The 24,166-nt window shown below is 38.2% G+C and overlaps 2 long non-coding RNA genes across 14 annotated transcripts in view; one reads left to right on the forward strand and one right to left on the reverse strand.

Annotated features, from left to right (window-relative positions):
• Positions 1-463: 463 nt before the first annotated feature.
• On the forward strand, positions 464-12,938 carry LOC136257956 (uncharacterized). 2 transcript variants are annotated; one of them, XR_010702456.1, is made up of 3 exons: positions 464-700; positions 2,436-3,345; positions 12,643-12,938. It is a non-coding gene; the product is annotated as an uncharacterized lncRNA (long non-coding RNA). The 2 variants fall into 2 exon arrangements; XR_010702457.1 differs by lacking the exon at positions 12,643-12,938 and having other exon boundaries at positions 2,436-2,586; positions 2,995-3,393.
• LOC136257936 (uncharacterized) overlaps positions 3,216-24,166 on the reverse strand; it is a 115,360-nt gene continuing 94,409 nt past the window's right edge. Inside the window, exons 1-15 of one of the 12 annotated variants that reach the window (XR_010702335.1) lie at positions 24,073-24,154; positions 23,819-23,882; positions 23,486-23,592; positions 22,303-22,360; positions 18,090-18,257; positions 15,992-16,144; positions 15,414-15,933; positions 12,390-12,569; positions 12,135-12,246; positions 11,522-11,590; positions 11,292-11,384; positions 9,695-9,752; positions 6,162-6,412; positions 3,738-4,539; positions 3,216-3,358 (exon numbers count right to left, since the gene is read on the reverse strand). This is a non-coding gene — a long non-coding RNA (uncharacterized lncRNA). Of the gene's footprint in view, positions 3,359-3,737; positions 4,540-6,161; positions 6,413-9,694; positions 9,753-11,291; positions 11,385-11,521; positions 11,591-12,134; positions 12,247-12,389; positions 12,570-15,406; positions 16,145-16,647; positions 17,286-18,089; positions 18,258-22,302; positions 22,361-23,485; positions 23,593-23,818; positions 23,883-24,072; positions 24,155-24,166 lie in introns of those variants that run through there. The other 11 variants (XR_010702333.1, XR_010702334.1, XR_010702343.1 and 8 more) reach the window with 11 other exon arrangements.

Below are 24,166 nucleotides of genomic sequence, written 5' to 3' on the forward strand. Positions count from 1 at the left end.
TATTCTATATACTAAGATATGACTGGTTGTGTGGCAGGATGTAGTTTGTGCCCACCCTATAGTATTTTCACAGGTCCGGTCAAATACCAGCTAATTTCTTGGTGTGTCTTCCCAACAGCTATGAAGAAACATCATTACAATCATAGCAACTTGTTATCTGCTGGAACTTTGAAAGATCTTATTGGAGATTCTTACTTCTTGTGAGTTGCAATATAATTCCTGCAAACTCACATATAGTTTTTGATTGTGGGTTTTGAATTTATCCGGCCCACAAGTAATGTATGTAGAATGATTTCATTGCCTTGCATGACCATTGACCTACCTAAGTACAGTCATAAGCTATAGTGACAACTCCTTACATTTGACATATGTGGAAACGTATGATCAATAGAATGATTCTGGAGGTCTTTTACCAGTGAATATATTGAGCTACACATATTTTTGTACACGCAGGCTACAAGTGGCCTTGCACAAATACTGTACAAACATTTACTATATTAGAGTTACTTAAAAATCTAACCTCTCTTTTCGCCATGTTGTATGAAGCATAAGCAGCGGAAGGAGAGTTGCTTTTAGCTACGCGCCACGTCCCGCGATGAATTTCACGTGATTTACCGAAAGGGTAGGCGATGCATCTCGAGATGGATGTGATGATGGAGGTTCCTGGGGAGGTTCTATGATATTACTTGTGCGGCGCCAGGTTAGTTACGCAAGATAGCTACATGTTCACTTGATTTAAATTACAGTTGTACCGGTAAATTTATGTATATTCGTGTATATTTTTTGCATAGCTGGCTGTTTTCAACTCTTTGTACTTATTAAATCAATGGCGGATCTAGAAATTTCAAAGGGGTTCAGGCTTAGGCGAGGGCTTAGGCGACGAGGATAGATCTCAGCCTGCCAGCCTAGGAGACAGAAAAACCTTTAAACTTGGTCTTTACATCCACACTATCTGCACATTATTATAGGCAGACACAACAAATTGCAACAGCCCCCATGCCCATACAATAGGCAAGTAGGCCACCTTTACCATGCAATTATACACATGCCCATCTTCATATGGCAAGTGGTAGTCACTTCCATACCGCCAGTTGATACACTTGCAACCGGAATCACTGAGAATTTTGATTGCCGAAATTATTTTTGTCTTGATCACTTGATTTCACCTATAAAAGAGCCTTGATTCTTGATAGTCTACTGCAAAATACTAGTAAATTCTCGTGTATGGTAAAAGTTAGCTTTCAGAGGTGCTTTATCATCCCTTTTGCGGACATCTTGATTGGTTGATTTGCTTTTTTAGCCATTTCTTGGTTGGTTATTCACACTTCGTAAAAGTATGATCAAGATGCTCTAATAGAGCAGTCACTTACTCTAATACATCAGTCAGGAAACACTAATGTAGCTACTGTAATAAAAGTCATTTCTCGAGTATAACCTTGAGTTGAAAGCATAATAAACTTGATTCTTAGCACTGCTCAAAAACATAAATTATTTTGAGAATAATAGGCCTGGGCCTAGAGGCAACAATGGCTAGAGTTTACAGTTCACAGGTAGACATGGTTATCGCTTAGACAACTTAGTGGTTGTGATGTATATTGGTTGGTTAGCAGTTAGATGGCTTATAATATTAAATATTTTGGTATACACTTCAATTCCAAGCAAGCAACACCAATCCATCACAGCCATCCACATCATTATTATTGTGGGGCTCACCCCAATTAGCTATTACCACTGTACAAGAAGTTGTGTGTTATGGACATTTGTGCATAACTTTTCAATATTGAAATGCCACAAATGTTCAAAGTGCATACCATTACCATCACTTTGTTTACAATCTAGTATTGGTATTGGAATCTAGTATTGGTATTGGGCCAATACTACTGTTTTCATAAGAATTGGAATTGGGAATTATATTATACTACTACAAAGATTATCAAGTGTGAGTATAAAACAAATTCCTTTTATTTTACTGGTGCAGCAATAGACACTTGTAAGCATCATGCATAATGCTAATAATAGTAGGCAAAATTACTCTTCTGTGCAAATTTCCACAAAATGAGAAAAGGATTAATATACTCCAAAACCACTTCTTCTCGTATATAGACAAATCTTTGACAACTGTCTTGCACTTCAGTGTATACAAGGTTTAAGAGTTTACCACTCACAAGTGGAAGCAAATAATGAGGACTATACTGTTTATATGCATTGCATTAATCACCTCTATACTTAGGATGGTGCATTCTAAGGCTATCTGTTGTGTTAAAAGTTTGCCAGACACAGCTGGCCAGCAGTTGATATGTATGTATGTGGTAGGATTTAAAATGTGATATCAAACATGATGGCCTCATTGGCCCTGCAATTTTGCATTATTTTTAGTTCAATTTGGCCGTTGTATGTAATTAATTATATTTCACTTGCATGTGTTATGTTTGCAGACCTGTTTGCCATAACAGACTTTGCACTGTTGGTGGTATGGAGAAATGGGGACTAATCATGTACAGAAGACAGCTCTTCTATATGATCCTCCTGTGCTGACAAGTAGCTTAGTAGGTTGGTATGGTAATAGTGCTTGAGTTAGCTCATCAGGTAAACTACTATACTGTACTGTGTCATATTGTAAATCAAGAAAAAATTGTCATCAAAATTTCCATTGCTAGCTGTATCAACGAAAATTAAAACGACAAATTATTAGTTAATATGAAAAATTTGCACATACAAATAATTGACAAATTAGCTACTATCCACTGTTTATGCCACTCATCCTTTACATGTATTGCCAGAAACGACAGTGGATGCATGCACTACAATAAATATGAGTTGATAATAAATTACAGGACATTAACTTTATTCTATCAAACTTTTTTTTGTCACATATGAAAGTGACAAAAATATTTTGCAACAGAATTTTACTACGAAAAAATTTTCTATGCTGAAAATTTTCCAGATTTATGGTATAGATCTATCTGTGTGCCATACTTGATTTTGCTGTTGCAGCTATCGATAAGTGGGGACTGATTGTCTACCAAGAGTATAACATACCATAACTACAGATGGTAGAGAAGAGAATGAGAAGCTATCAGTTATATGAACACACAGTGACATGGAAACAAACTTTGTTTTTCTAAATGGGCTGATTTGTTCCATCAGCATAAGCTTCATGTATGTATAGCTGCTACATGTACTAGTAACAGTTAAGGACCCACAGAATAATTTTCCATAATAATAAGTCACTGATTATTAATTGTCACAACATGTTTGACTATTAGTAAACCACAAAATGAGCAGCCATAGTAAACCACATCCTTCACAAACCACCACAAAGAAACTTCTGTGATAACTGAAGTAGTAAGTGACATACCTGTGTAATTATACATGTGTAGATTCATGATAATACAAGCACCTCTAAATATAATTATAGTACTGTATAGCCTAATTATTTTGAGGGGCAAAATTTTTGAGGTTGTGCAATGTTGGTAATTTTTGCAATGTTGGTAATTTTCTCCCATGTATGGAGGTTTAAATATTTCAAGGATAAAAATTGTTTGTAAACCCCCCAAAAAAAATTCCCCTTGAAATATTTAGGCTATACGGTACACAGAAGTGTGGGGCAAGTCACGTTGGGTGGCTGTAAGTTACAAAGTGTTTTATAACTTTGTGTGCAAAGCACACTAGCACAATATTAGGGAGTCTGGGCCTCACAGGAAATTTTTGATATTTAAATATAATAATTGCTTTACTTTGGCAACTGGGTATTGGAAAAGTAAGGGGGGCACTGCCCCTCCCACTTTAAAAGTGGGGGAACTGCTCCACCCCCATTTCTCTGCTCGTTCCCATAGCTACGACCTGCACAAGTAAAGCAGCTCCTTAAGATCTTGAAATGGAAGTAGTCAGAAATTCCTGTAATATATAGACAGATTTTCATCTACACAGTACACCTGTAGTTGTTTTCTGAGGGAAATTTTTTTTCGCATCTTTTACACGTAGGCCCTAATTCACAATAAAGTATTTTCACCTTAAAAACTTAGTAGCTAAATTAAAATGGTATTGTTTAAGAATTACTCCCAAAGTTTCCCTGGGAACTGTGGATGGTCGAAATTCATTACCCTCTTAATAAAATCATCACCATAAGCCATAAAGGGTTGCCAATTACAACAACAGTAGATCCAAACTTGTAAAACGGTAACAAACAACAGTAGATCCAGATGGAAAGTTCTACTCTAACACATACAAGCTCTAATTTATGTATTAAGCAAGCCACGTAATTAATAATCATTACAAGATCACAATAATTACATTACACATTAATTATATACAGTCAGTCATTACATCCACTAAACCACATTATATCATACACAAAATGTCTACACACAATCACATACAGTACATAGTACGTGAGTCTCAGTGTGAGCTCGAGGGTGTGAACTCAACAGTGTCTGATGTTCTAGAAACTTGTAACTATCATCTATCATTAAGGCTGTTGCTGAAACCTTGATGATAACATTGATCCTTGATAATGTTGAGGACTGGATCAAGACTGACCTGTAATATTAACAGTCAGTTAAACATGATGTACATATCTACACACTACTATGGTTGATGTACATATATATATGGTCCATATCATCAAGAGTTCATAGTATAAAAAGAGAGGAGAGTGTCCTACTGCAGTATAGCCTGTATAAATGTGAACCTCAAAGTAATACAGTAAAACCTTGATTACTTTAGGATATCATGTCAACACATAAAGTGTTAAGGAGCATTGACAATGTCATTAGTGGACTGCTTATTGAAGTCATAACTACAACAGTCAGCGAAACTTAATGCTGAGTACATCCCTGACCAACTAGCACATTGAAAGTGACTATAGGTATTGCATCATAACTTTGAGATTTACGTTTGTACAGGCTATAGACCGTATTCCAAATGATGTCACATGAATTTTCTATTTGGGGGATTCTTATATTTTCGAGTATTATCACCAATGGCGATCGAGATTTCAAAGATTGATATAGAGGCTAACAAACTAGATATCGAGGCAAAATTACCAGGTTTGGTTATTACAGGAAAGAAACAATAGTTTTTCTTCTAGACTTTGAAAACCAGCTGAAAATTTCTAACCCGGCATTAGAGAATAGATTTTACACCCTTATAACTGTACCTGTTAGTTTTAGGTCTTCCAGGATTGAATAGCGATCTGAATCTTATTAAGCCCCATTGGAACTCTCACTCGAAAATGTTAGAATACCCCAAATAGCCGTAGCCATTTTATTTTGTGACGTCATTTAGAATACAGTCTATACTGCAGTAGGACACTCTCCTCTCATTTTATATTACGAACACTAGATATCATAATACCAAGGGTTTATAAACTCTTACTAATAATGGAACCTATAGGACACATGGTCCCATTTACGTAGCCATAGTTTCTAATAATTAACTGTTTTGTATGGCTTCACCATGAAATTCACAGGGCCTAAAACAACCAAGTTGTCACCATAAAGCACCTTGTACCAACAGAAATCTATTAAGCATTTTGTTCTCTACTGTTTACAACAAACAGGGACTCTCTTGTAGTGCAAGTTACAAATTTAGCCCTTCAGAGTGAGCTCTTTCTTCGTGCTTGGCCCTGTGGGACTGAATTTGCTGTTAGACACTATTCACCTGATTATCTACCATAGTGTGGAGCTACCTTTTCTATCAGGTATTTAGTTTACGCATTAATTCTACCCATGTCACACAAAAATTTGAAACAGTTTTTTTTCTTCTCTTTTTAATTCACCACTGCCAGGTGGAAGCAAGTATTAAAAACTGGCTTCCGCACAATTGTACTACTGCTTGTCCATCCGAAATTCGACAGTCGTATCTTGAAAAAATGAACGACTAGTCATTTTGTATCAAGACTTGTAATAATAGAGCTTGGTAATCTCATTAAATACTGAGATGATCTGTATTTATGCAACATGATTATATTCATTTGCAAATGACAGGAACTGGTGGTCAACCACAGTAATGATTATATTTAAGCCAGGCCACATATCAAGACAATATAGTACCCAGTTATTTTGGATTATGCTTATAGCAGCTGGCCAGACATAAAGAGATTCATAATATTTGTATACAATGTATATACAAATAGGAACCCTTATATGGTCATATTTTACCTTCTTATGTTGATGGTGATCTCCCTCTGACTTTTTAAATAGTTCTCTTTCATGTTGCTGTTTATCTAATAGTTTGTATTGTTCAACAAGTTGTGTCTGTTCCCTCTTAACTTCTTAACATTGCCTCTCCAGTTCAGGTGGTTGTTGCTCCCAGAGTCTTTCATCTGATCTTAATTACTATGTACTGCAAAGTTGAAGTTGTCCCTGGAATAGATCATTATTTGATTCCAACTTCTTCTTAGGTTTTGTAACTGGAAAAGTACACTCAAATAATTTTATATTTCCCTACATTCATCACAGATGTACTGCACATAGGCATAGGAAGTGGTGGGTTGGGGGGAGCATGTCCCCCAATAATTTGATTAGCTATTTAAAGGCTTCAGATCAACGATTGTGACAAGCACCTCTAAAATTAATTTCTTAGTGGTTGTGACTTACACAAGTAAGAATACACTGCTGGAATGTTTCAAACATGATTTTACTGCTAAAAATACACTGAAATTCAATCTCAGAGAGCTGGAGCTGATTTTCAAAATGTTTCCTGGAGGGACATGCTCCATATTCCAAGTTTAGCATGCCCAGCTTGTATTTTGTCTTTACCATTGTCTGGCCTCCCAACCATGAGGTGCTTGCTACACCTATGCTGCACCTATGCTGCACTATATCATACACAATGTACAAGTGTGTGTAGTGTGTAGTGCGTGTGTAGTGCGTGTGTGTGCATCCATGTGTACGCGTTGTCACTGTTGTGATAGTGTGTGTGCTAACATGCACGTGCAGATGTATCTTGTATAATTTAGTGTAAATGTGTGTTTCCAGGAGCTTACAAGTGCCTTCGAGTGTTGTATTTGTGCCTCCGGCACTTATAAGCTCCTGGTGTTACATTGCTAATGAAGACGCAATGATAGGTAGAAACAAGACCATTACCTGGCCATTTAATGCCAACACTACACTAGGACAGGTACAAACTGACAAACAGCCGTGTGAAACTAGAGCATTAGTGAACAACAACTACTAGGAATCATACCAGCAAGGTAGTAATGGTGTAGGCAGAATATATTATGAAGGCATGAAACACTGGTGTGTGAGTGAGTGTGAAAGCATAGGAATCATATAATATAATATAATGAAGTGACAAACACACAAGGACACACAAACGCATGCATGTAAGCACATGCCACACACACACAACACACACATGCCACACACACACATAACACACACACACAACACACACATGCCACACATAACACACACACACAACACACACATAACACACACACACAACACACACATAACACACACACACAACACACACATAACACACACACACATAACACACACACACAACACACACATGCCACACACACACAACACACACATGCCACACACATAACACACACACACACAACACACACATGCCACACACACACAATGCACACATGCCACACACACACATAACACACACACACACACACACTAAAACCAGCCACGTGATATCACTAACTATACCAGTGCTGCGAAATATACCGAGTTTTTAGTTAAACCATGGTATCTGTTTTCGTACCATCTAATTTCTAAACACTGCAATACCGTGGAATAAACAAAACATTCTTTAAAGCTTCACTATTTGTATGAAAAGTGTTCATATAACAATAATATCATACTGCAATCAGTTTGCAAACACAAGCATGTCTTGAGTATATAAAAAATGTTTAGAAACTGTACTGTACTTTTATATCTGGATCTAGCAGTAGAGCAGGGGTTAATCTAGGGGGGCACAGGCCCCCCTGGTTAGCTATTGCCCTTCCTAGGTTTATACCTAAAGCCTTGAGAAATGGAAAGGTTTAATTGATCCCAAAGTTGTATAATCCAATGGTCAATATTCAATGGCATCACAGTAAAATTTCACCAAAATTGTTACACCTAAATATTCAAAATTTTCCTGGGGGAGCATGTATCCAGACCCCCCTAGAATCCAAAGCGACTTACTTTGCCCCCTCTAGGTTAATAATCTGGGTTGAGTCCTGGTAGAGGTATAATGGTATATACCGGTTATACCACAATATTAGTATATGTAATAGGACGGATGGCTGTGGTATTCGGGATTAATAGTGCGAGCATTGTAAACAGGAAGGAGTAAAATAGTGCGAGGCGAAGCCGAGCACTATTTCCTTCCTGTTTACAATGCAAGAATTATTAATCTCGAATACCACAGCCATCTGTCCTATTGCAAATTAATCTGACAACCATAGCAACTGTTACTAGGCAACAGAAATTCAAAAATAACCACTGCAAAAGACCAATCACACTTAACAACCGTTGCCTGGCAACCGTTGCTATGGTCTCAAAACGAGTTTTCGGTTACCTAGCAACCGTTGCTAAGCAACCATATTGTGTTATACCTTGGGGCATCTATCACTATGGTAACAATAGTTGTCAAGTCGGACATTTACTTCTAATAGAAACACACCACACTGCTTTGGTGGGGTAAAACAGCATCCGAATGTTATGAGACCGAACGAAGCTTCGAAGCTTCGAACTATTTGTCTCAACCCTAGTGTATGTGTCCTAGTGTATGTGTGTGTGTGTGCATGCGTTAATTGCATGCATGTGTAGTAGGTGTAGTGTGTATGTGAGTGTGTGTATATTGTGTGTGAGTGCGTGCACGTTTACATGCTTGTGAGCGTATGTGTGTGTGAGGAGTGCACACGCGTGCATGCGAGCATGTGTGTGTATGTGTCTTTGGTTGGCAGAAAATACAAACCCTGCTATTTTACTGTTTGATAGATTCATTTTGGACAGTACCTTATAAAGAATGACGATGGTTGTTGATAATTTTATTGCTTCATTATTGCCATATTTAGTAGTGTTATTCCAGTAAAGTACATCAACAATTAGACTATGGCACACATAGTATGCTTTGAAGTTTAGTCATTAATGAGGTATTTAAAATCCAATAGATACCCACAGGTAGGTGTCTAAACTGGTTAGATACACCCGTGACAATATCACATCATGTGCTGTGCTGGATTTCAGTCACAACAGCCATCAGATATCATTACTAGAGTGTAAAGACAACATTGCTTGATCATAAAGATGATCATATTCATCTAATTTCTGTTGCCTAGTAACAGTTGCTATGGTTGTCGGATTAATTTGCAATAGGACAGATGGCTGTGGTATTCGGGATTAATAGTTCTCGCATTGTAAACAGGAAGGAAATAGTGCTCGGCTTCCACTCATTGTGGAAGCTACCATTTACATATTTTTTGATGTAATTGTAGCTTAAACAATGGTTATACTGGAGCTATAGCAAAGTGTAGGAATTTGTGCTACAGTGTACACCCTAAGAACCATCAATTGTGGTCGTTAATAGTTGACATGACATTTGCAACAAAGCTTCGAAGCTTCGGTAACATTTTGAAAAGAAGCTTCGGAGGATGTATTTGTACATTCGTTCCAAACCTAACATACACGCAACAAGCGTAAAGTGTACACATTTTATGCAACACAAACACACAAATACTCACCAATAAGTAATATCCTCATTTCTTCTCTACTCTTGTACTTATGGTACATGGTGCCATCCTAGAGTAAGACATGTTGTCATGACAACAGTGACATCATAGGCTAGTGACACCACTATGGACATAAAAAGTATCGTAGTGAATCACCTAGTCAGTTGTGGTTCTGATGGTCAGTATTATTTTATTTTAAAGTTACAAGGGTAAAACTGGGACACTGATAATACTAAACTATGTAGGCTACAGTACTTGATGAGATGATCAACAAAATGGTATTTCAGTGAGGGTTATTCTGCCAATCTCAACATACCATTTGATACTGGTGGGAAATATATTCTATCACAAATAGGGATACAATCCCAAGTGTCCATTGCATCATTCATTACAGGTGGATAATCCTGGGATAATCCTGGGATAATCCTAGCAGGGATAGACGCAACCTGCCATTACAGTATTTGGAAGAAAGAAAAAAAAGAAGGAATTCAATCTATCCAGGTTACTAGGCAACTGGTATTCAAGTAGCATAATATCAACTTCTGTGAGGAAGTATTGTACAGTGGAACCTCCCTTATCCAGAGCTCTGGCTTGTAGTCTATCAAGCTTGGGTTAGATGAAAGTAGTCTGGCGTAGCTGACCCCCGCGCATAGCACGAGGGTCTGGTGACAGCCGCATTCAGTACCTGTGCCAGCCTTACGAAAACTGGTACGTCCAATCAGATCGCTTAGTGACCAATTAACATTCTATGATGTTATTCCCGATTCATGGCGAGCTTCTTATGTCTTTTCCACAACCAGCACAAATGTAAGGGTTTGCTAAGGAAATAGACGTCACATCAAGTGCAAGTACAGTAGCTGTCACGCTCTGTTACCGGAAATTGTCCACATTTTTCGTTCGTATTTTCAAATTTAATTGCATTCCACCTGCACAGGTACTGAATGTGGCTGTCACCAAACCTTCGCGCTACACGCGCGGGTCGGCTACGCCAGACTAGCACAAGGAGGAAGCCTAAAGGTTGCTGTTTAGTGTTTACCTACTAAGTGGCTTGTTTATTCTACTAATGATAACTACCATTTGGTTGCTAGGTGATAATACATTTTTATAACCCAGGGGAATGACCATGAATGGTCTATAGTGACTTCTTCTCTACCCACTAAACTGTAAAGTGCAAACTGATAGCAGTAACAACATTGCTGCCATTAAAACAGTTACTTCAGCATATTAGCCTGCATTTCTTAGTTACAGACATTTCTGAGATACGGACAGTAGTATGTACCAGACTGCCCGGATAAGAGAAGTTCCACTGTATGCATAATTGACCACTTGTTACTTACATAGCTAGGAATGTCAGGTTTGTGAAACACAACATGACATACAATTCAGTGACTTCACATTATGTTGGTAACAAATTGTCCATCTTCAGTTAAAATAAAGTTAAACATCCTAATTTGGTTCCTCCAATATAAATAGCTACACTTATCAGATCAGTTATCGTTGATATTGAAAACACTGAGGTGTTGGGTTGAACTTTTCTTGACATGTGACCAATCCACATGCAAACACTACAACATGTGTGTACACAGAAGATACTCTAATTAATACTCACCACTAAGATATTCTGATAAAACACAATTCTTTACTCTCCACCCTGTAAGTGTTTGAGGTATAATATTCCAGGCAGGTGTTATACTGAAATTACCTACAAGGAGAATTGTAACATTAGAAGCAGTAAAATACCAGACTGGAATTGGCACTGTCAAAAAATCTAACACTGCAATAAAATTATGTCATAGACTGCCAAACTAAACTTCTACACACAAACACAGAACAGCTTACCAAGGTACACATCTCCATCAAATGTTACCCTATATCATCAGGTCCCTGACTTGACCTCATCTAAGTACCCTGTGTGTTAGATAACAGTGTGGATAATAACATGTCACCACTCATGAGATATGGAATAACATTATTATATAAATAAGGATTGGATGTCCACCAGTATATCAGCAGGTGTAGATGACCTCCCTTATTTCAATACTTTTTAGCTTTTATCGATGTATGCCTATTGCATAGCTCCTTCAGTGTGTTAAGTTTGATAAATGGTTATCATTCAATAATCGGTAGTCTACACTAAAAGGCTGAACTTTGAAAACCCATTACTTGAACAGTACAAAAAGACTATACAACTGAGACATCAATAAAGCTAGACAACTGAAATTCTAATAGCATAATATTTATTATTTGTAACATTTACAGGAGGTATGCATAATTGAGCACTTCCTTCTTATAGCTAGGAATGTCATTTAGGAAGATCTGTGAGACACATACAGTATGACATGTAATTCACATGTTACAATATTTGATATTGATAATGAGGTGTTGAACTTTTCCTGACATTGACTAAACCTCAACATTTATGTGCAAAGGAAATAATCTAATGAACACTCACCAGTAAGATCTTTCTATTGTTCTGATGTTCTCTTCATAAACAATTAAGAAACCAGTGAAGTTCTACCTGGAACCAGTGACGTTCTGTCTGGCTGGTGTTATACTGAAAACAGCTACAAGGAGAATTGTAACATATGTAAGAAAGTGGTAAAATGTAGGACTGGAGATTACCGACACAGTCAAAAATTTATTGCACTTTATGTCATAAAAGTAAAACTACACCTCTTAATATACACACTAACACAGAACAGCTTACCAAGTTACAACTCCATCAAATGTTATGTAGTTCCCCACATCATCAAATTTTTTACTTAATGGTCTGGAGACATCAACTTTATAATAACACAAAATCGTTGGAAAAGACCATGGAGATGTTGGCTTGGCCGGAGTATCATAGAATATCTCTGTAGATTCCTCCAGGTCCTTGTTATTGCCACTAGTGTAATGGTATAAAATAAAAAGGTTACTCAGTTTAAAGTGATAATTGTAATGTGTGTTTATATTGGTAGACAAAAAAGAAGATGGAACTGCTATGGCTGGCAAAAAGGCACATCTCAGACTGAAGCTACATCAAACTCAAGCCTGCAGCCTTATAGGAGGTAGGACATAACGTCACGATGATTGCGTGACGTACCCATACTGTACATTTTCCCAGAGCTTAACTCTAGTAAGCCATGAAGTTTAGCACTGTGTTTATTTTGGAAATTGTACTTCACTAGTGTAGAAATCACTTTATACAGGTGTATACTAAGCCCCGAATAAGTCCTAATGATATTACGGTGAATTTTGCAATAGTGCATTATTTAGAATAAATTCTGATCATAATTTCAGGTACATGTGTTTCTTCACTGTATTCTTAGTCACTAGTAGTAAATGCAATCGACTTTGGCATCTACAGTAGCTAGTACATTAGTTTTTAATCATGATTAGAATTCAATTCAATTATGCAAAACTATACGCGTTGCGACATCATGTCAGAAACCAAGCTGCCAGCAGGCCCAGGGCAAAGAGTTAAAGTGGGGCCCCAGGGACAAGGAGGGTTCTACTCTGAATCACAACTTCAGCCTAGCTGTAAGTCGAAGACAAAAGGTCATTACATGCTGACAATGACAATCACTACCCCTCACCAACCATATCTCCTTATTTATAAGCTTGCTACACTGCTCCTCTGAAATTGTGACTGCTCTATTAGAGTATATCAATCTTTTAAAGTTATTCAGGGGCCCTTGATGGGGGCCCAGGGCAAAATGCCCCATTTTCCCTCCCCACCTATCCTGTGGGCAGCCCTGGCTGCCAGTTATGTAGGTAGTAAAAATTTCAATTAAAAATATACAACCAGCATTACATTTCAATAAAGATACTGATAATTGCCACCATATAATTTCATGTTTACTTGTACATAGTTACCCCCACACCATACTATACCCACACACACCCAGAAGGTTGGCTATTAAGAATGATTGACCATAGCATACATACATACAAATCCTTTACAACAACTAACTACTACTTAATCAGATCTTGCATTACAGAAAAAAACTGCATGAGTAATGAAGTGGGGGCTAGCAAAATAAAAATAAGCTCAACAAAAAAATTTTGAGCACCCAGCCCAAGGAAACTCGAGGAAAAACCTGCCGGCCTTTTTTTTTTGACTGTACAGGAAAAAAACAAACAAAAAGCTCCACTCTTGTGCATGTATATCTTAAAGTCAAAAGTTCTCCGTCTGTCCGCTCCGGTTATCTGATGTGAGTTAAGAAATTCACAGGGGAGGGTGGGTGGGTCAAACCTGTTTCAAGACACGTGGCCTAGAGTGAATTATAACACACCACAACACACTTTTTATACTAGGCGTCACGTGCAGACATGACGCAACACTATCAGTAATAACGTGGGAGCTTATTTTCTGTCTAATCCATTGCATTCAAATGCCAGAAAATACACCTGTGTTTGCTACTTGTGTGTTATGTTTTAGTAGATGTTGTGATTGTTGGACTAGGATACTATGTAGTGACTGTTCTATTAGAGTACCTCTATCTTTTTCATGCAAATCTGTTTTACAAACAATGCCTGTACCTGTTATGTGCTAGAGTTACATTCAACACTATTGCCAGCCTGTTATGTAGTCTCACATGGCCAGACCCTACTCTCTATGCAGAATTTATTGATCAGATACTATAAGCAACTGATAAGCACAACACAGAGACTAGGATCTGACCACACTGTTAAGCCCAGACTATGGATGACTTTGATGATGATAAGTGGCTACTAATAAGTGTAGGAGTAGCTTAATTCATAACTGATAATATATCATATAGCAGGATATTTTCGAAAGGTTAAGTTTCCGAAAAATTCAAAAATACTTGCTATAGTACATCCTGGCTATGAAGTGACAATCAAAGAAAGTTTAGCTAGGTATATATAAATGATTTTTGCAAGTGTACGCATGCATAGTTTCTACTAATATCAGTTAGCTATAGGCCTAATGTATTACAGTTAGGCACTGGGCCACACACAAGTAGCTAGCCATATAGCTATAGCTACCACATGCGTGCATATGAGCGAGCACGAGTGACACCACGAGTCTTGAAGCCTATAAGAGCTCGAGAAACCAGAAATTACTAGGAAATACTATAATTATCAGCAAACATCTATATGGGCTGAAAAACGCCATGTACTTAGCTATGGCTCAATCCAAAGCTCGATCCGCAGGCCACTGAGGCGAAGTCCACCAAACAACATGGTTCAACCTACGAAGGAAGACCCAAGGGTAGCTAGACGAAATTTTATCAAAGCCAGTTTATCTAGCTATACTGAACAATCAAAGCAGTAAATTCTAGCTATGTGTGTGATCAACACAACCACTGTTAGCTTCCTCCGTGAATTAATTATCTACAGTGTGGCAGGATAAAGAGGCATTGTTTTGAAAATATTTTTTCGAATTTCCAATCAAGCACTCTTTTTCGAAAATTTAACCTTTTGAAAATTTCCCGCTATACGGTAACAAATATCACTTCCACTTCAATAATGACCAGATAGTTAGTGGAACACTACAACCCTATATTTTCCAAACCATGTACACAGAACCTTCCTTGTGCATTAAGTCTAAGTAATTTACATAGATAACTTCTTGTACTGACTTAGCAACTGCCTGAAACAAGCCCATTACATACACCTCCTCTAAATAGTATACCATATACAGGGTGTAACATGAACTATTAATTTAATGTATGGGACAATGTTTGTGTGGCCAGGTTTGACATATCTCTATCTCACCAGGTACCTTGTGAATTCATCTTGATGGCTTAATCCTTTACTATATTGCATTAAGTGAATGTTATCAAATCCCCAGGTCCACAGTTTTGTCTCGAAATACACTGCTACATAGCCCAGACATGACACCAATACAGTAATTTTTGTTGTGCTATAACTAAGGACCTAGATGGTCATGATTTAGTGCTGACAATTGACCAATCTTGACCACCTTAGCCTGTAGTGTGAATTACGTTGTAAATACACCTGTACCATGTAAAAAATGGGAGTTTAGATCATTGTGTTGATATTTCTCTCATAAAATCCTTGAAGTAGTAATGACCAGTAACCCACACAAGGCTGTGCCGTGTCTCACAGGTGAAGTGTGAGCACTCAAAGTCCCATCTGGACCTTCACCAACCATGCGAGACATGGACAGTTGGCATTTGCTTTCTACCCATTGATGTTGTAGCTATGTGGGCTACTTCTCCAGTTGACTCCAGGCCACCAGGTTGCCATCTAGTCCCCATTTATGTAAACAGCTGAGTATACTGGAGCAATGTGAGCTTCTTGCTCAAGGAAACAACAAATGCCAACACACACACACACCTCAACTATTAGTAGAGCCTCTCTGTCCATAACAACATCTCGGTGTGACTCTAACCTGCTGCACTGGCTGTATAGTGATGACATCATAGTAATAGATACATTGTATCTTCTTTGGCTATATTGTACACATCTTTTAGCATCATTGTGAAGAATCTGTATAATGACATGTACAGCATTTACAACAATGAAATATTAATGTTAGTATAACAGGCACACAAGATAAAGATACATGTAAGCACATATGTACAGAAACACACAGATTGTAGCATAACAAGGTTGACATCATTTAGTGATTGAACAAAAATTGCAAGTGTTATGTGGTAAGAATAAATTACTGTCACCATTATAATTATCATTTATTTCGAGGTAAAAGCATGTATTGTAGCTAGGGTACTCATACATTGTAGAGGTACACCGATATGGAAGTTTTCCATTATACCGCTAACCGATATATTGGCTGCAAAACTTACAGATCCCGATACCGATATTGATATCTGAAGGTTTTCAGCATGGACATTACAATAAACGTTTTTTTTAAATGTGGCAAAAAGCTTAATAATTATATAATTATCCCGTTGGCCCCTGAGAAAATCCTAAAAAGCATTTCCAGGTTGCTATATTGTTAGTTTTAACCATGTATTGTCTATATCGCTCACCTTTGCTACAAGTTTCTTAGATAGAATCGATCTGGCGAACCTTTTCAAAGATGGTCACCCTCGTCCAGTGACCTGAGCTTTGCCAGCAGCCTTGGAACTTTCTGCCATGCAAAACCATCTATAAGTTCGCAGCAGATGGGACTACAAAAACTAGCTGCCATCTTGCTGGCCATGATGTGGCAAATCCGTTAAACCATATTTCAAGTCCGTGCACTAAAGTTTACAGAATATATGGGCATCAATGTTTCAAAGAATTGCGCACATCAATCCTCTCAATATCAACGGCTATTACTGCCTTCCCCTGGTGGGACCAAAATATTATGCCTTTGTCCTTTAATCAGCTAGAGAGCTGTGAAGCAAAGTTTCAGTGTGGCATCTAGTCATAAGGTGAGCATGCAACCAAAACTATGTACAATTAACCATATTTCCTTTGAAATGTGGTCTGTCCACTTAGATGTCAAGCTATTTCTTCCCAGCCACTAAACCCCACTACACACGAGGCTGGAATTAATATACTAGACCACAGTTCAGGGCTACTATGTAGCAGGTTTTTATTGTGGACAAATTTACATGCACCAATGAAACCATGCAACACCTAATCTGCAACATTCAATCTCATGAAGTGACAAATTTGTATCACACAGAGTTCTCCACACAGTGGTTAGAAGTGGTCAAGAGAGACCAGTACCTCTAAAATCTGACCAGTACCTTCATAAATCCGACTAGTACAACTCTTACAAATATCACTGAAGTACATGCAATATACTCTAATGTAACACAAAGCATATCAGTTAACTTTAGGCCACAACTCAGGAATTCCTGGGCAGAATCCTGGACATTAAATTTCCAGTGCAAATTTATTGTTCACTGAAATAAGTGTTCACGTACTAGATGGAAAGTAATGAAATTTAGTTAGAAATAGATGTGTTTCCCTGTATCCATGATGAATTTATGTAGGCACTTGAAGTTGGCTGGGAACAGGGAAGCTCTTTTCGCTGCTCAGTGAAACACCTGTTGTGTAGGGGAATGAAGCTAATATATAATAATAAACAAGCTGTTGTGTACATAAACAAGAAAGTTGGCAAATGTTCCAACACAACGATGGTCTTACAAGTGCTAAAAACCTTACTACAAACCAACTATGTCCTCACAATAAAATCCTGCTATATGCTACCTTAGATAGATGTGGCTTTCTTAGAATCTACCTTTGGCTTGTTTCTCTTAAGTAATAATGTTCTCACAAATTAAACAATGCATAGGATTTTCACATCATTGTCTATGGCACCACACAGATTTTTTGAAGCTCATTTTTTCTGCACAACATGTTTACACATTGTCAACCTTAATTGAAGGTCATACATAGACACATACTACACATGTCACATCCTGTACTACACATGTCACATCCTGTACTACATACACTATACAATATACACACTTACCATCAGTGGACACTTCAAAAGCAATGCTATATGACTAAGATGATTTGTTTATTTCTTGTTGGATCTGTAGTTCAGCTTGTTGACCAAGATGATGTAACTTGTCTGCAGCAGCTGTCCTCTCCAGCCCACACCATAGTATCTGGCCTTGTAATGTCTTCTTGATCATTGCTATTAATAAACATTAAGTTATATACTACCAAAATACTAACACATGTACAAATATTCACACAGTGGATCCCAGGTAATTGATATACACAAATAATCCAGTAATGTATGAGGAGAATATAATCATACAATGGTGTGTGACATATAACATCTTGTAGGGAGAATATGTCATGGAGGCATGAGCTATCAGTGTCTGAGTCACTGTGACAGTACCTCTCTTATTTGAACAATCTGGTATATACTACTATTGTTGAATGAGTGTAATGACGTGCTTGACTGCATGCAGTTGCAGGGAAAACCCGGAAGCCTACGATCATGCTCATGCCTCACGCCATTGTTACGGCAATTCAAACAATGATACAAAACCTCAGTACATATCCCAGAGATGTCCACAACTAAGAATTACACACAAATTTAAATGCATGTTGTTATTGCTATCAGTTAGTGCTAAACAATTTAGAGGAAGTCACTTCAGAGTATTCATGGTCACTCCCCTGGGTTGATTATCACCTAGCAACCAAGTCAAACTGGTAGTTACTAGTAGTATAAACAAATCACTTATTAATAACTGGTAAACAACAACCTTTAGGCTCCCTCCTTGTGTTTCATCTCACCCAAACTTCATTATTGTGAATAGACTCAAGCCACTTAACTAATTTGGGCTGAAAATAGAGGACCAGATATGAGAGGTTCCACTGTAAAGACATCATCATGCCTGCTGATGAAAACAATCGTTCTGATGGAACAGAAGTAGCTGGTGGACACAAGTAATGCTGTGCTAACTTTGACAGTATAGGAAACCGTTTATTGTTTTGGCCCCACCATGTGTAAGGGTTTCCGGTCTTATAATTCAGATAAGAATTTCTCTACTTCTGTTGTGGTAGCAGGAGTGTCACCAGTGGAGTCAGTAATTATTTCTGAGATTACATCAAGTAAGACTACACTTTTTAAGTGGACACATTCTCTTTGGTTGGCTAGGACCAGGCTCATCACTTTCTCTTGTGGAATCACTAAATCTGCTCATTTCCTCAATCAGCATCTCCTTGGCTGTAGCCTTGATGATATTACCCGAAAAAAAAAATCTTTGAACCTGGGATCCTATAAAGTAGCCAAGGCCAATTCTTTTCTTTCTTCAATCCCTGCAAACCGAGACTTTAGAGATTTCAGTAATTCCCCCTTCATTGTACGGATGCCACTGTCATTTTCATTCTTCTCAAGTGCTTTGGCCAGTATCCTTATGTATGGAATGACAATGGATATTGGAGCCAATTCAGCTGATATAGAACGTGTAATTTCTTCTATGGGGCTCAAAATATTGACACATTTCTTCATCAATTCCAGCTGATAGGGTGTAAGCTGCTGGATAGTGCCACTTTCAGCACAGTAGGCTGCCAGCACCATTTTTTGCTCCAAGACAGATTGAAACATATATAAAGTGGAATACCATCTAGTAGTGATATCTAATTTGAGCTTATGTTGAGGTATACTTAAACTTTCCTATATTCTTTTTAGATTGTGGTTGGCAACTGAAGAGCAATGAAAGTGTTCCACTACGTTTCAGCATATTGCAAGTATATCATTTATGGTCCTTTGTACAAACAGCCCATCTTTTATTACAAGTTGCAGAGAATGTGCAAAGCACCCAAAATGTGAAAAAGAGGCATCATTCATGGCTTTAACCATATTGCTTGCATTGTCACTTATAACTATATGCACTTTATAACGAGGTATCTCCCAGTTTTGAAGCATCCACTCCATTTGTGCTGCAATGTGCTCACCAGTATGAGATTCTTCCACTGCCTGTGCATGCAGGACTGCAGAAACCTTAACAAATGTATCATCAACCCAGTGTGCAGTTAAACTTAGTAAAGAAATTATACTAACACTACTGCTCCATACATCTGTGGTGAAACTTATGTACTTGGCTGTACCAATCAGCTTACACACTTCTTTCATGCCAGTAGAAATCTTAGGTACAATTGTATCTGTAAAATACTTACGGCTTGGACATTTGTAGTGAGGTTCCAAAGTTTGTAGGACTCTTTTGAAACCAACATCTTCAACCATCAATAACGGCTGGCAATCTACTGCTAACATCTCACCAATTCTCTTGTGCACACGCTGAGATCTGGTGTCATTTATGTCCCAAGGCTTCGATAGTTCTTGTACTTCCTGTAGGGAGAGTTGGTGCTCGATTTTTCTTTTACTTGTTTCTTTCCGAGGTGGAGTTTCTTTGGCAGCTTTACGTTCACTATTTTGTGTATTTACGTCCAGGTGTTTAGTGAGATGGCTCACTAAGTTTGTAGTTGTATACGACTTTGTACTGCTCCCTCCCTTTGAAACCTTCACCTGGAAAGTATTACAAACTGCATATTTTGTGTCTTCATCCACCACAAAAAACTCCCAAATGACGGAGCGTTTCTTTGCCATTTTCTTTTGTTTGTTTCAAGAACAATCGAAATAATATGCATGCACAAATATCACGTGATTATATCATATCGGCCAACTTTAAAACTTCGATCCGATCCGATTCCGATATACAAAAAATCTTACTGATATATGGTTAAACCGATACCCGACCAGATTATCGATACAACACTAAAACACACAGAGAGCACATGTGAAGGCTTTGGTTGCTGTATACACACCCACAGAAACACTGAGACACTTGTGCACTACTGAGGTGATAAGAGTCAGTACAGGTAACTCCTTCAGGGTAGAGACCATTATCCCACATATTCTACACTATATACAACCAGCCACATGACATGTGGACATCACTAACTACACTTCATCACATAGCAGGTCATATTTCAGTACCCAATGGAATATCTGTAACTTGTAATGCATAGCCAATTGGTAGGCTAATTGGGGCGAGCCTGAGCGAGCCCCACACTAGGGAGCCAGCGGTATAATGGACACGTTTACAATAAATTACCATATAAAGCGGATACCTTACACGTGCTTCCAGACCATTCTCCATATACGGTGTGCGTAGTCCATACAAGTGCGTGTAGTCGTCCATTCCACGGAGGACTTAACGCGTAGATTACTGCTTAGCCATATTTGGTATGTGTAATGGTTAGGTTATTGTTTAGCCATATTTGGTATGTGTAATGGTTCATTTCACGGAAGTTAACGGTGTAGACTACTGCTTAGCCATATTTGGTATGTGTAATGGTTCATATCACGAGTTATTGGTGTAGATTACTGTTATGCCATGTGAGTGAGCCACGTGTAACTATTGAATGGATACGGAGGAATTTTTTCGACATAGGAGGGAGCAGTACAGGCTCAGAAAGGATGCAGAAACTCCTGAAGAGGCAGAAAGGAGAAGGCATAGAAACCGTGAATTTATGCGGCGTCAAAGAGCTGCAATGACGTGAAAAATGGTAGTTAAGTAGAATACTCTCAGATCAAAGACTTGACCTTTATATCAACAACTATCATACCATCAATGAAAGCTTTGCAGATGTGTCATAGTGATTTTGCACAGGCTATATTGATTCTTAGACACTCTCCTCCATAAAATATTATGAACTCTGCAATTCCAGAATTCCTTACATTGTTTCTGCCATCAATGCTTCAAATATATACACTCAGGCTCGCCCCACGATGCTGTTAGCATTTGTCTAGTAAGAGCATAGCAACGTATACTGTAATGGTATGAGAACAAATGGTCTTAGCTCAGAGGAGACGGTCCTAATGAACAGGGTCTCTTATGAGACTAACATGTACACAAGTAATCTGATTGGCTAATTTCTGTACATGACTGGAATAACACTACCAAATATGGCAACAATGAAGCCATAATACCATCAATAACCACATCCTGTGTCATTCCTTATAAGGTAATGTCCTATACAAAACAGTAAAATTTAGGTTTGCATTTTCTGCCAAAAGTACATGCCACCAAAGACTAACTATCCTTCACACTACACATAGACATACACAAACATGTACGCATGCACAATGCAAATACACAACACACACAGCGTACACATGTATGCAATACAAACACAACACAAACAGACAATTAGATACTCACCAAATAGTGATATCCTTATTTCTTCTCTATTGTTGTACTTCTGGTACATCACACCATCCTAAAGAAAGACATGTTGTCATGACAACACTGACATCATAGAGTCCTAACTATTATGTATGAATGCTAACAAGTCTAACATCTGGGCCAAGCACCAACTCGTGATTGTGTGCACCAAATAACAGTGAACAGTAACAAGTGATGTGTACCACTTGTTTGTTAAGCAGTTCAACATATTTGATGATAAAGTTGAAGTTACTGACAGCACTGAAGCAGTGTAGCCAGTCAATAAATGTGATCAGTACAAGTTTCTACTGGAATTTGCCAAAGTGTCAATACAGTGAACTCTACCAAAGTACACATACAGCTACCTTGTAGAAAATACTCTATAGTATAAAGACTATGCACGAAAATACGCACGCACGCGCGCGCGCGCACACACACACACACACACACACACGTTTCAACCAAACATTATATAATTGCATGTCTTATGGATCATTAATTTTATCTTGAATGTTCAAACTACTTCATTTCCAGCATGTTGCATAATTCAATTGAATTCCAACAATAACTAAGATTTATTCTCAACAATGCTCTATTGTTACAGTGCAGTTCACTGCAGTATTGTCAGCTAAATAGAGCTCAACATATCTGACAATACAACATGGTTTACTAGAACCAAAACACTGTGGAAAAATGTATAATATGTACACGTCACACAATTACCATAATGTCATGTCCTACTGTACTCCCCCTTGGTACACTAGTATTATACTAGATGCCTGAACAATCGTAACTCAACATTGAGGATATAGAACGCTGTACCATGCCTCACAGGTGAAGACACACACACACACACACACACACACACACACACACTTACACGAGGCAAAGCAAATCCTTTGACTACTGTGTCTACCCAGTGAACCAGCAGTGGGACACAAGTGAGCACAGGAAAATTCCCCTGGGGCTCAACCATCAGGAGGCTATACCATGTCTCAGGTGAGGAGAGGTCCCACCTGAACCTTCACCCACTGAGTGAGATGTGAACAGATGGCATTTGTATCCCTGGAAACCCATGTTACAGCTACACATGTACACTAGTGCACATACACACACACACACACACACACACACACACACACACACACACACACACACACACACACACATACACACACACCTTGAATATTAGTAGAAGCTTCTCCAGCTATAACATCTTGCAAGTACATCAGCTACTGGCCTAGCTAATGTCTGCTGCATTATTGGTCTGACTTCTCATGAAAATATCTATAAAATATTAAACATACATACTAAGCAGAGACATTTAATTCACAAGATACAGACACACGTAGGCACACATGTACAGTTACACACAGATTGTACATAACAACTTGTGAACATAAGAGCCAAATAAATTTGACTGCATTAAACAAATAAGCAACTACTTGATCCTCCAGCAACATTGCTAGAAACTATGGATAGAAAAACAACTTCTTATGTTACTGAGACTTACTATGTCAATGAGAGTAATCCACTAGCTTGACGAACGGCTTTGCACTCATGCAGCGTGGTAGGCACTATATGGAATATATCAAGAAAATGTCACAACACTGCTAACAATGAAATCTCGTGAGTTATCACTAGCTCGTGCGAGTTATAAACATTACCAGACCCTTAAAAATATCGCGAAGATTGATCAGCACCAATACGCAAAACAAACACCAGCAATATAGCGACATATAGCTACAAGCACACAAGTGATCTTACCTGATACGAAGCACATATTCCACAAGAAAATGCAACGCGACAGGCCACAGCTCGTCAATCCTTTGGATCCGAGTTTGAATGATTGATGCGCACG

This window comes from Dysidea avara, chromosome 6, assembly GCF_963678975.1.
Source record: "Dysidea avara chromosome 6, odDysAvar1.4, whole genome shotgun sequence".
Lineage (NCBI taxonomy): Eukaryota > Metazoa > Porifera > Demospongiae > Dictyoceratida > Dysideidae > Dysidea > Dysidea avara.